The 12,505-nt window shown below is 35.2% G+C and overlaps 1 protein-coding gene across 3 annotated transcripts in view; it reads left to right on the top strand.

Moving 5' to 3' along the window:
• LOC126750633 (vasoactive intestinal polypeptide receptor 2-like) overlaps window positions 1-12,505 on the top strand; it is a 263,640-nt gene that overhangs the window by 160,325 nt on the left and 90,810 nt on the right. For 2 of the 3 annotated variants that reach the window (XM_050460305.1, XM_050460291.1), the window contains exon 1: window positions 9,655-9,823. The exons of the other annotated variant lie outside the window; for it this stretch is intronic. The gene's annotated coding sequence lies outside the window, so the exon portion shown is untranslated. Of the gene's footprint in view, window positions 1-9,654; window positions 9,824-12,505 lie in introns of those variants that run through there. 3 annotated transcript variants of the gene reach the window in all.

Raw genomic sequence — 12,505 nt, 5'->3', positions numbered from 1 at the left:
GTATCATAGAGATATATATTTTCTTTTTTATTTTCTTTTATTATAGTTTAATTTGCTTTAAATAAATTGTTCGAACTTTGATTATGTAATTTTTCTTTAATGCGAACATCTATTTGTTGAATGAATTATGAGTGATTAACATAATCGAAAAGTTTTTAAATATTTTGTTTTTTTTTTAATATTTTTTTTTCTTTGATTTTTTGTTTAAATCTGTTCATGCGCAGTACTGCAGTAGGTGTGTATAATAAGCTTATTTACTGGTATTACCTTTCATTGATTTTTAAGACTTCTTTTGGTTTTTTTTTTTAAATTTATTTATTTATTTTTTTGAAGTACCTGACTATTCTTACTTCTTATTAGTAGGTCTGAATGATAAATATAACTATAGTCTTAACTGCTCTTATACGTAGTGTATTTGCTGTTGGACTTTGATTCCTTTTTTTTTTATTTTTTTTTCTTAGGAAAGGGTGGGGCGGTCCTTTGGATGCTTAATCGTGTTTTCCTTTTAATTTTTTTTTTGGCTTATTTGTTTGATTAACGTTATTAAATTATATATAATATATCTATAAATATATATATTTTTTTTGTCCCTCTATTTTAACATTTGAAATGGATGGTAATTATCTAGGTGGTGAGGAACTAAAATATGAGTTACACATTCGAGGTCTCCCATTAACCGGTTCTTTCGCTCAAAAACGGACCAGTCTTCGTGAGTCCTTGCGGTTGGAACGAGAGAAACACATTGATGCTCCTAGTTCCACTGCCTTCGACACGGATAGTGAGCTTTGCCTTTGTCGTAGTAAATTAATATCTATTGAACGGGATATTAAGACTCTCGGAAAGGATTATTGTGATGGAGAATCCAAACGGATTAATACCCTCTTGTTGCATTTGTACCAGCGTATCAATCGAGTCCATGCTGTGTCAGAAGTAGAGTCGGTTTTAAAAAATGAGATTGTAAGTTCATACACTAAGCTTTTTGGTGATCTTAATCTTGCTTCTCAAGGTATCATCCCTTCTTGCTCTTATGCCAACAAACCACCAGCCATTACCGTAACAGGAGCCACTCCATCTCACGAATCCCATGAATCCTTAAATACAGGAGACAACTTAGTAGTTTCAAATGACTTAATTGTTTTGAGTGATGAGGAATCTACACCTGTTGAAGAACTTGAAGTGGAACGTGTTAATTCCAATGTTGCTGCCGCATCGACTTCACAATGCGAGGTTGCAGAGCAGTCGATCCATTTGAATAATTTCCAGTCTGGTACTTCTACGTCCTTTGCACATTCAGCTATTAATAGGGAGTTGCCTCAGATTGAATCTCATAGCGATGCAGTACCCTATGGGACTACTTCCAATCCGTCTTTGACACAACAGTCTAGACCTCCACTCCAGGATTTATTGGAGCTTGCTCAAAGCAGTTGTCCTTATTTTAATCCTCAGCAGAGAACGTCAAGTACATCTGAGTCAAGACCTTCCTATGGTCGTTTCATGCAGCGCGACGGATCCAGAGTCTTTCAGTCTTCCGGAAATGAACTTAATGCAAAGTCCTCAATATCTTCGAATCCTATATCACAACCTCCTGTAAGTCAAATTAACTGTTATCCAGTGAGTTCAGCAAATGAGTCTCAATCAATGAGTCGTCAATCACAGGTTCGTTTTGGACCCCCCGTGGTTCATGCATCTCCTCCAGCAAACTCCACTGCTCATGGAGACAACTTGTCCCAGTCCATACCAATCAACGACTTAGTTCGTCATTTGGAAGAAGTAAATTTTTCTCCGACGGACACATCGAATCGAACTTACGGGCGTGAGCCGAGACAACTATCGCATCCCTCATACCATACACATGATGTGTTTCGATGGAATATTAAGTTTAATGGACAGACTAGTGTTAACGACTTTCTAGAGAGAGTTGAGGAAATACGTTTATCTCGAGGTGTACTTAAGGAGCAGTTACTCCGGTCTGCACCAGAGTTGTTTACTGGCGATGCCCTTCTTTGGTATCGTACCAATAAATTTGCCAGTTGGGATGATTTAGTAACTAAATTGAAAGATTCCTTTCGGCCTTATGACTATGAATATGGTTTGTGGGATGAAATACGTAGACGCACCCAAGGATCACAAGAACGCGTCCTTACGTTTATTGTCGCAATGGAGAGTCTATTTCGAAAACTTTTAGAAAGTCTCTCCGAATCAGTCAAACTTAACCTTATTCGTCGAAATTTACTTCCTTATATTCAAAGTAGGCTTGCTACCCATGAAATCCATGATCTTCACGAGTTGACTAGGTTAAGTCGAGCAATTGAAGAGACCGAAGCCAGAGTGCAGAGATTTGTCCCACCCCCCACAAACATTAGACAGCTATTAGAACCTGAACTTGCCTACAGAAAACCCAGTCATCACGTAGCGTCAATTGAGTCTTATTCAGAGCCTATTAATGTTAAGCCGATTATTCCTAATAATCATTCGGCTTATTCAACTTCTATAGATGCAGTTTCTTCTGTTGTAACCTGCTGGAATTGCGGTGACAGCGGACATCGTTTTCGTAAATGTTCTAAGCCCAAAACGTTCTTTTGTTTCCGATGCGGAAAGAGAGACGTTAGTGCAAAGACTTGTCCAACATGCTCAAAAAACGAGGCATCGGCAAGAGCATAGGCCGTCCCTCTTGCCTATCTTTTGAATCGCAATCGGCTATTGGTCTATCCAAACATGTTCGTACTTCTGCCGTCCTTGATTTCGTCTTGGCACATGCCAAAGGTGATGAGCGTCCCTATCTGCACATAGACATTTTTGGAAAATCACTATTAGGTTTACTTGATAGTGGAGCATCTCGAACTATTATTGGTTTTGCCGGATGGTCTGTTTTGTCTACTTATTGCACCCTTAAACAATCTGGGGCCACTGAGTGCACTGTAGCCAATGGACAACAATGTTCAATAAAAGGAATTGTGACCTTACCTATGAGGCTTCGCACTCGCGTAGTCCTTATGGATGTTTTGGTTGTTCCCTCCCTACCCCATTCCTTGATCTTAGGTATTGATTTTTGGACTCGTATGGGGATCATACCTGACCTTAACACTGGAGAATGGCATTTTAAAGATGTTGCTCCATACTACTGTCACGAAACTGCCGCAATTCAATCCGTTGATACTCTGACTTCAACACAAAAAGGAACTCTCGATCGACTTATCGAGGATGTCTTTTCCAACATGAGTTCAACATTGGGTTGTACTAATTTGGTCAAGCTAGAAATTAGGACAAATTCAGCACCTATCAAACAGCGCTAGTATCCTCTTTCCCGTGCCCTTCAAAAGGATGTCAATAATGAATTGAAACAAATGATTGCCAATGGTATTGTGGAACCATCTATTTCACCCTGGTCATCTCCAATAGTAATGGTTAAGAAAAAAACTGGCGAATGGCGTTTTTGTGTCGATTATCGCGCTTTAAATCGTGTAACCATCAAAGACAGTTATCCCATACCTTTTGTTTCTGCCACTTTAGATAAATTAAGAGATGCCAAGTTCCTTAGTACGTTGGATATTAAGTCCGCGTATTGGCAAATACCTATTGCACCAGAATCTCGCCCTCTTACTGCATTTACAGTCCCTACTAGAGGACTTTTCCAATTTACCCGTATGCCCTTTGGGTTGACTAATGCCCCTGCAGTGTGGCAAAGACTGATCGATTCTGTTATTGGTGTTGACTTGGAGCCATACGTCTTCGTCTATCTTGACGACGTAATCATTTCCACCCCGTCGTTCGAGGAACATATTCGTGTTTTACGTGAGGTCATACAGAGGATCGTTAAGGCAGGTCTAACTCTTAACAGAGAGAAGTGTACCTTTTGTAAACCCGAGTTAAAATATTTGGGGTACATTGTTAATTCTTCCGGTCTACTAGTGGACCCCGATAAGATTGAGGCTATTCTGCGTATACCAACCCCCAAGACTGTTACTGATATTAGAAGAATTGTTGGACTCGCATTTTGGTATCGGAGGTTTGTCCCTAATTTTTCCACGATAGTATCTCCCTTGACCGCATTGACCATGAAGAACGTAAAGTTTGTATGGAGTCCTGAATGTGAAAATGCTTTTAATACTATTAAAGAGAAACTGGTCAGCGCACCGGTTTTATCATGTCCAGATTTTGATCTTCCTTTTATTATCCAATGTGACGCTTCCGATTTTGGACTTGGAGCTGTCCTTTATCAGGTTCAAGGTGACGAAGAGCACGCTATTTGTTTCCTAAGTAGGTCTCTTACCAAAAACGAGCGTCGATATAGCACAACAGAAAAGGAATGTTTGGCTGTCATTTTCGCCATCGAAAAACTCAGACCATATGTGGAAGGTAGCCATTTTACAGTGGTAACTGACCACTATAGTCTTAAGTGGTTAATTCAATCAAAGATCCTGTTGGTCGCATTGCTCGATGGGCTGTAAGGCTACAACAATACGATTTTGACATAGTTCATCGTAAGGGTAAAGACAACATCGTCCCCGATGCATTATCTCGTTCGGTACCAGTGGTAGATGAGGTAGCACCTCTGAATGCCATGTCAACGAACGATTCTTCTTTTCTGATCGACAAGTGGTATTCCCGCATGCTAAAACGCGTTAAAGAGCAACCATCTAAGTACCCACTATGGTGGATTTCTAATAATAAGCTCTATAAGCGCACTTAGTCAAAATACCCCGCTTTAGATAATCCTGACGATGCTTGGTTGCAGATTGTACTACGAAATCAACGATCTGATGTCATAAAGGCACATCACGATCCTCCCACCTGTGGTCATCTTGGAGTGTTTAAGACTCTTTCCCGTATTTCACAGAAATATTACTGGCCAAATATGAAGTGTGACGTAGCTAGGTATATTGCCCGATGTCACACTTGCTTAAGGACTAAACCTCTTCAAAAAGTCTCTTCTGGCCACCTTCTTAGTCCACAACCAACCTTGACTAGACCTTGGCAAATCCTCAGTGTAGACCTTGTGGGTCCCTTGCCTCGTTCTCGTTCTGGATATTCCTTCGTATTGTCAGTATATGATTTGTTCAGTAAGTATCCTCTCTTCTTTCCTTTACGAGTGGCTACCGCCAGCAGTATATTAAAATGGCTCGAGGACCATGTACTTTTGGTTTACGGAATCCCTGATAGAATCATTGCCGACAATGGACCTCAGTTTCGTAGTGGGGCTTTCCAAAATAAAATGCAAGAGTATGGTATCCAAATACGTTATACTGCTAATTACCACCCGCAGGCTAACCCTGTAGAGCGTGTCCACCGTGTTCTAAAAACCATAATCTCAAGCTATGTTGATGAGGATCATAGGACGTGGGATCTAATTTTGGCTAAGGCAGGTTGTGCAATCCGATCAGCAAGACACGAAGTTACGGGTCTAACCCCAAACTTTGTAATTTTTGGTAGAGAACTTCGATTTCTGTGTCCCACCCCGACTTTAATTTCTCCTTCTAACCCTAATGATTCCGACCCAACTTTGCGATCGAAAACATTAGAAAAGGTATTTGTCGATGTTCAGAAAAGACTAAAAAGGGCTTGCGAGCAACGTAGTAGGCGTTATAACTTACGGCATCGCGATGAGCGTTTTCAACTTGGTCAGGAGGTATGGCAGAGAAATTATGTTATCTCTAATGCTGCCAAAAACTTTACTTCAAAGTTCGCGCCTAAATATCTTGGGCCCTACAAGATCAGCAAAATTCTCTCTCCATGGTCCTACGAAGTTTCGGACTTGACAGGCCGTTGTCGTGGAGTTTGGCATGCTAAAGATTTAAAGGCACATCCACCTGATAATAACGTTCAAGATCAAATCTAATGTTAGTATCTAAGTTATAAGTCAGCGTAAATTAATTATTATAATAGATTCGTTTCTTTGTAGTTATTTTGAGGGTTCTTATAATGTTGTATTATATTAAGTATTTTCAAGTTAGGATTTCTCTTATTAGTTATTTAGTTAGATTAGTTTTTCTTTATTAGGGATTGAATTTTCATTGCAAGTTTCAGGTAAACTTCCTTTTCAGGAAGGAGGGGTGTGTTACAGGTTTAATCTCCAACAGATATATTAATTGATTTATTAATTTTTTTTACCAAGATAAAGTAAATCTCAACCATAGTTTCATAAAATAATTTATTTAAAAATCATACATAAATATACATGCTACACAGATATGATATACCGTTAAGATGGTCCCTCCTAACATACCCGATCTGAAACGCAAGGAAAACCATTATTGGATGAGGAAAGTAAATAATAATATGGGATATTGTTTCATTGTTTTGTTGATTGAATAGAATTAAGAACTGCCATTGATTTTGCATTGATTTTACCTTGCAGGTCAATTTGGCCTATTTTAGATTTTAATGAATACTGAGCACTTATTAACTATTTGTTTATTTTGTTCAAATCATAAGGATCAATAGTGATAAGAATGTTAATGTCAATCTGGTCTGTCAGTTTTTTTTTTGTAAATTATTGTTGCTAAACCATGGCCTCAAGTTATAGATTGCTCCATAGTTGCAAATTACTTAAACCAATGTTGGTACCAGATAGTACCCAGTAGTTAAACCCAGCATGTCAACACCTAGGTACTTGACAGATAAATGCATTCCTTAAAATTTGGAGGGAACTGACAATCCTGTTTTTAATAGATTCATTCTTTATCTGGTTCTAGAGTATGACAGATAGTTTCGCTTAATGCGGATGTGAAAAGGTAGACCCTATCTTAGCCTAATTTTTTTGTAGTTACTAGTATGTGCTAGGATAGCTTAATTGCTGATTTTCTAAGTAGGCCTAAGAGTTTATAGGGCTTCTTGTTTTTGTTGTGTTAAATAAACCCCAGAAAAGGCCACATTCCATCTTCGGCCTTCCTGTACCTTCTGCTTATCCTCTGCTTCTGCTTTTGCTGCATTTTTATTGTTACTGCTTCCACCTCACTTGCTACTCCACGTGTTACCACATCAAGTCGCTTGGATCATCACCTCCGGAACCTGCATTCCTTCCAATCGGCTACACCTAATACCGATTGCCTTCCACTACCTGCTAGACATTCTGGAAGCATCCTAACTGGTCGATCTGCTGCTGCCTCTTTTGACCCAAACGTATAGCTGCCAACAAAGGAGCCCCATTCAGATCAGGTGGGCCCTGCTACACGTCGGAGAGACTCAGAATTTCAGGTAGCTCCTTTTTCTTTTTGGCTTGGTTTCTTCAGGTATTGATTTATCGGTTCGTCGCAATTTATAGATTTTTTTTTTTAATTAATATGTAGAAATGATCACAGATTTTAAATTCAATTTAGCAAAATTGTTTATATAACCACCATCACTGATTAGATTTGAAATTGGAAACTGAGTATATACGTATATGCGAGGTATTATCAGATGTACAATTGAATAAGTATTAAGTGCTAAATTTTACTTTATTTTCTTTCTCATAATTTTAAATTTCATAATTATAACTTAAGTATTAGAGCATTACTGTCTTTGTATTTTTTTTTTTGAATTGAGGTTATAGATTAAATTAGTTGTCAATTATGACATTGATTTATCTTTCAATACTAAAGCTGGGTTTAACGATATAAAGCTGCGTTTTCTTTGCGTGCCCTAATAAAGGCTAATAATCATAACCCTGGAACCCACATTTAGGCATTGTGTGAGAAACAGTGCAATAACTATTAAATATTTTGTGTAAAATTGTATAAACAGTTTTTTATACAGTATTCTTAGTTAATTAGGGAATCTGTATAACATAAAATTTTATTATGTAAAGTGAAAAGGGCGGTAATTCAAAATATAGCGCAAATTCCAGGTAGAAAATAGTATAGAGTATCGCAAAGGGTGCTAAATTAATTAACAAAACCAAATTTCCACCATAAATGCTGCTTTTAAAAGCAAGAATTACTCCATTGTAATTACTTTTTTTAATTTTTGTTTTTTTTTTTTAATCTGAAGAAAAAAAACGCTAATACTAAGTGAAAAATTATGTTATTATAAAAAAGTTGGGAGCTAAGCATTATAACTTTATGATTTATTACGGATGTATTCATTACGCGATTTGATCAAGAAATCTAGTTCGTGATTAATAAAATTATCTTGGTTGTATTAAAAAAAGATATTGAATTGGTGCACCGACTTGTGCACAATTCAATCAATATTTAAAAAATATTACCTAATAAGGCCTAATTTCCATAATTGTTTAAGAATATTTTTGGGAATTAATGGTGTTTCTTACCTAAGTCATGGTTTAGTTTTTCAACTGTATGTTTAACTCAAATACATACAGTTGAAAAATTCGAAGCTGACATTGCACCTTAGCTTCGACTGGCATATCCAGATTTCCCAGAAAGAATCATGGAACGTTTGGCAATCCAAGCACTCTAGGATGGTGATGAAATGAGACAGTATTTACTACTAACAAAACTACCTAAGCTAGAAGACGCACTAACACGGGCTCTTGATTCGGGGCTACCAGGAACAAGGGCCGGGCTCGTGTCCGGTAAGTGACTTCAGAACTGGAAAGAGTGTTGGAAACCTGGCAAAGCAGGTCACGTAAAAAAACAGAATAGCGCCTTCTTCCACTCTTATCAAACTAAGGAAGGCCGATGTGAAGAAACGATCGTCGACCTGCCGTCAGCAAGCCGTAACAAGGAGATCCTGTCCGAAGAACTTCAAATATGTGTTTTAACTTTGAAATTAAAAAATAATTCTTAAGTTATAATATGCAGCACTTAAGATTATTGTGGATATTACTATAACTGTCTTACTTATATAGTTTCTATTAACATCGTAAAGATACTGCAAAATCTTAAGATTAGAGACTATCGTAAACAAAATTTTTAGTTGAATTATAATGTCTTGTTGCAACCCGAAAACTCTTTTATTTTATAATGGATGCGTGATATCAAGGTAGGCAAGTATTGAGGCAATTTAAGACAGAAAAATACCAGACATTTTACAAAATTCGCAATAAAAAGTGTCCCTCTAGAAACAGATTTAGAAAATTTATTTATGGAGAAAAAACATAAGAACTATTTTTCTTTATATTATTTTTTATCATTTTAATTTACCTTTATTAAATTTTATGTACTACTACTATACTCTATTTAGACTAACATGTTGAATTATTAGTTGATATTATTTAGGTATTAGTAATTGATTATATTTAATTACTTACACAATTTTTATTACTTCAAGAGAAATTAATAGAATGTAAAAATTTTGTTACATGCAATATTCATATAAAAACGTAAAACATTATATGATTTAAATTCATTAATATTATTAACCTAAAATAATTATAAAAGCAGTAACGTAGACAAGAGAGAGATTCTTAATATATTGACAAATTTGTATTCTGGCTATCTTTAACGTATTATTTATGTTTATTTGGGTATTAATTTAACTTTAAGTAAAAAAAAAAATTATTTTTTAACTATTTCGTTGGTAAAAACTTAACCTAAAATATAACAAACGCTATATCTAGATAAACTACGCCACTGCTAAAATAAAGTATGATTGATTGTTCAAGAGTATTAGGCTGGAGTGTGGAGAAGATATCAATTTAAAGATAACAATGTTAAACAAATTAAGATTCGTTGAAAACTACCTCGAGAGATTTATAAATAAAACAAATCGATCGGAAAATAAAATATTATTTTGATGTTTACCTTTTTTAACAGATACACTTAATGAAGATAGTGGTGGGACTTTTTAATTAATTAGTGTTTTTGAAAAAGTGATGTTTTTCTGTATTTGCGGAAAATAGTTATGATTTCAGTTGGCTTTGAATTCGGTATTAAATATTTGGGTAAGACTTTTCACCTCATTTAATAGACTGATACAAACAATAACATAATATTGTAAAAGCTTGTTTAAAATATTCACCCTACTAGTCAAGCCTCGAACGCTAAATAAAATATAAAATTTGTTGCGCTATTTTATTGCATAGCTTATTCCTATTTTGTAGTGCAGCTGATATCAGAAAAAAAATAATTAAATATGTTATATAAAATTAAATCTTAATATACTAGAGTTACTTTGTTACGTTTTTAGTAAAAAATTTAATTTTATTTTTTTATATTTTACTACAATTTAGTAGCTTTATTAAAAGTCTAAATAATGGTGCAAGATTTAAAGTAGATAGTTTGATAAACATAAAGCAAACTTGGCTTAGACTTTTAAGCAAAAGCCAGCTCAAGGAATAATATACCTTTATTTTATTTTAAACATAATATTTTAATTATTTATAAAATAACAAAACTTATTAACAGAAAATACAAATTAATACAAGTAAAAAATACAAAACCTTAAATAGATAATGTTGGCTTAACTTATTTTGTAACTATCCTAAGCCGGCTATTTCGCTCCCGTAGAAGTAGGATAAATTGACGCCGCAAATCAAAGGACGCTGCGTGAGAACGATCATATGACTCTATTGTTCAACATCCAATATCGTTATTGCAATATCGACAATGAAGCCGCGATTAAAACTATGTCTATAACCTTCCTTACGCAAAAAAACATAGGTGCTAAGGTTTCGTATTATTCCGTAGCGTTAGCCGTGATGCCGGCGTGAGTCCGGTCAGATATTGACATTTATTAAGGGTGTTTCAATAAGAGCGCAAAATTTCAGCGTTCAACTATGATTTTCTGTAGTAAATTATTGAAATATTAATTTTAAATAGCGTTATTGTATATATATGGTGGCATTTCATTGATACAGCATCTAGGTTCGGTTTTGAATGCTTCGATTGTTGAAGGCTTATTGGCATAAAGCTGTGAAAATACACACTCAGAAGTCTAAAGCCCTTAAGTCGCAAGAACGTGAAAGCCAATTCTAGTCACCAAATCGGTGACACGACTGACACTACCAGGAGCAGACTCGTGCAAGAGCCTCAATGTTTCACGGGACGTGTGATATGTGGTACTGTCGCATCCTGCTGAAAACGCATGTTGCCAAGATCACTAGCCTTCAAATAAGGCATATGAAACTGTGTCATAGCACGATAACTTTCGTCCCTTACTGCATTACCTTTTTCGTTTTCGAAGAAAAACGGTCCAATTGTTCATCCAGACCATAATGCACATAATACAGAGACAGGATGTCGATGAATTGCTGAACAGTCATTCGTGGATTTTCTAAGCCCCGAATGTGACAGTTTTACCACTGAAACTATGGATGGCAATCTTAGAACATTGAATATTTTAAGTTAAGCGCGCCATTGATACAGGTGGGCACGTAATATTCTAGAGGATAGTACTTAGTCTTATACGTTTATTTTACTCTATATTGAATAAGGATATTGGGGTGATTTCAAATTTGTGATTTTAATATTTCGTTACGTTTCTTTTAATAATTAAAGTATAAATTTCCTCTTTGCTGAAATAATGAATGCAAAAAAATATGAACGACTTTACAAACTTTCCTTGTTGCAACAAACTGCTAAAACAAATACAAAATATTTGTGAAATCTTTATTGCGTATGAGGTACCACCCAAACAGCATCGTTCGTCCTGGGTACGTAATTTTTATGTCATATTTATGTCCATACGTTCATTGTTATAAAAATAACGTATTTAGTACGTTCTTTTGAATACGTATTTCATACGTACATACTTCATAGTTAAGTCTCGCGGACGCACATATAAATACTTAGAAAATCTTTTAGCTGCTATAAAGTAACAATAAAAAAACAAGAATAAAAAAAACATATAAATAACATACAAAAGTTTTAACATATAACAGTTTTATTTTCAGTATTTCTAATTTCAGTAAAGTAACCAGAAAAAAAACTATTTGCATGTTTTTACTTTGATCGAGAAAGTCAACAAATTTGGTATAAATTAGACAACTGTCAAATCGAGATTTCCTCTTTCCTAAGAACTAATACAAGATCTGGTGGAAAAGTAATTAGGTATAGGATTTTCAAAACATCTAATAAAGCATAGGTAATGGAATATTTGTCATAATAATATATCAAACTTATCAAGATTGCTCGCAAAAGCAACCCAGTATTTTTTTTGACTCCACTGAGTGTCAAATAAATAATTGGCAATATGAGGGACTTGATACTGTTGACAGTGTTTAAGACAAATGACAGATGCGTGAACGAACGCCCTGCTTTTAGTCGGTTTTGCAATATTTGCGCAATGGCGTGAGTTGTCCCTTTGTGATAAAAGTTTACACACCTGTGAATTTATATACTTTGATAATTTGCTTATTTTAAAATATAATTTTAAGGTGCAGCACTGCAGGCAGGGATTGGAAGCACAAAGAAAATTTAAGACTGTATTTCACAATAGTTGAGTAGAACGAATGTTTTTTTGTATTTTCTCAAACGTTTATTTTTTGTTTCATTTTTTAGACATATATTTGGTTTGCTTTATATTTTTATATATTTTTTTAATATTCAATATTTTTGCAGTTTTTATAAATGAGTTATTTTTTCTCCCAAATATATTTTAATAAAAAAGGGAGAAGAAGTAATAA

This window comes from Anthonomus grandis, chromosome 1 (genome assembly GCF_022605725.1).
Source record: "Anthonomus grandis grandis chromosome 1, icAntGran1.3, whole genome shotgun sequence".
Lineage (NCBI taxonomy): Eukaryota > Metazoa > Arthropoda > Insecta > Coleoptera > Curculionidae > Anthonomus > Anthonomus grandis.
Note: the sequence above shows the minus strand (reverse complement) of the source record. Positions and strands in the feature narration are given on the sequence as shown.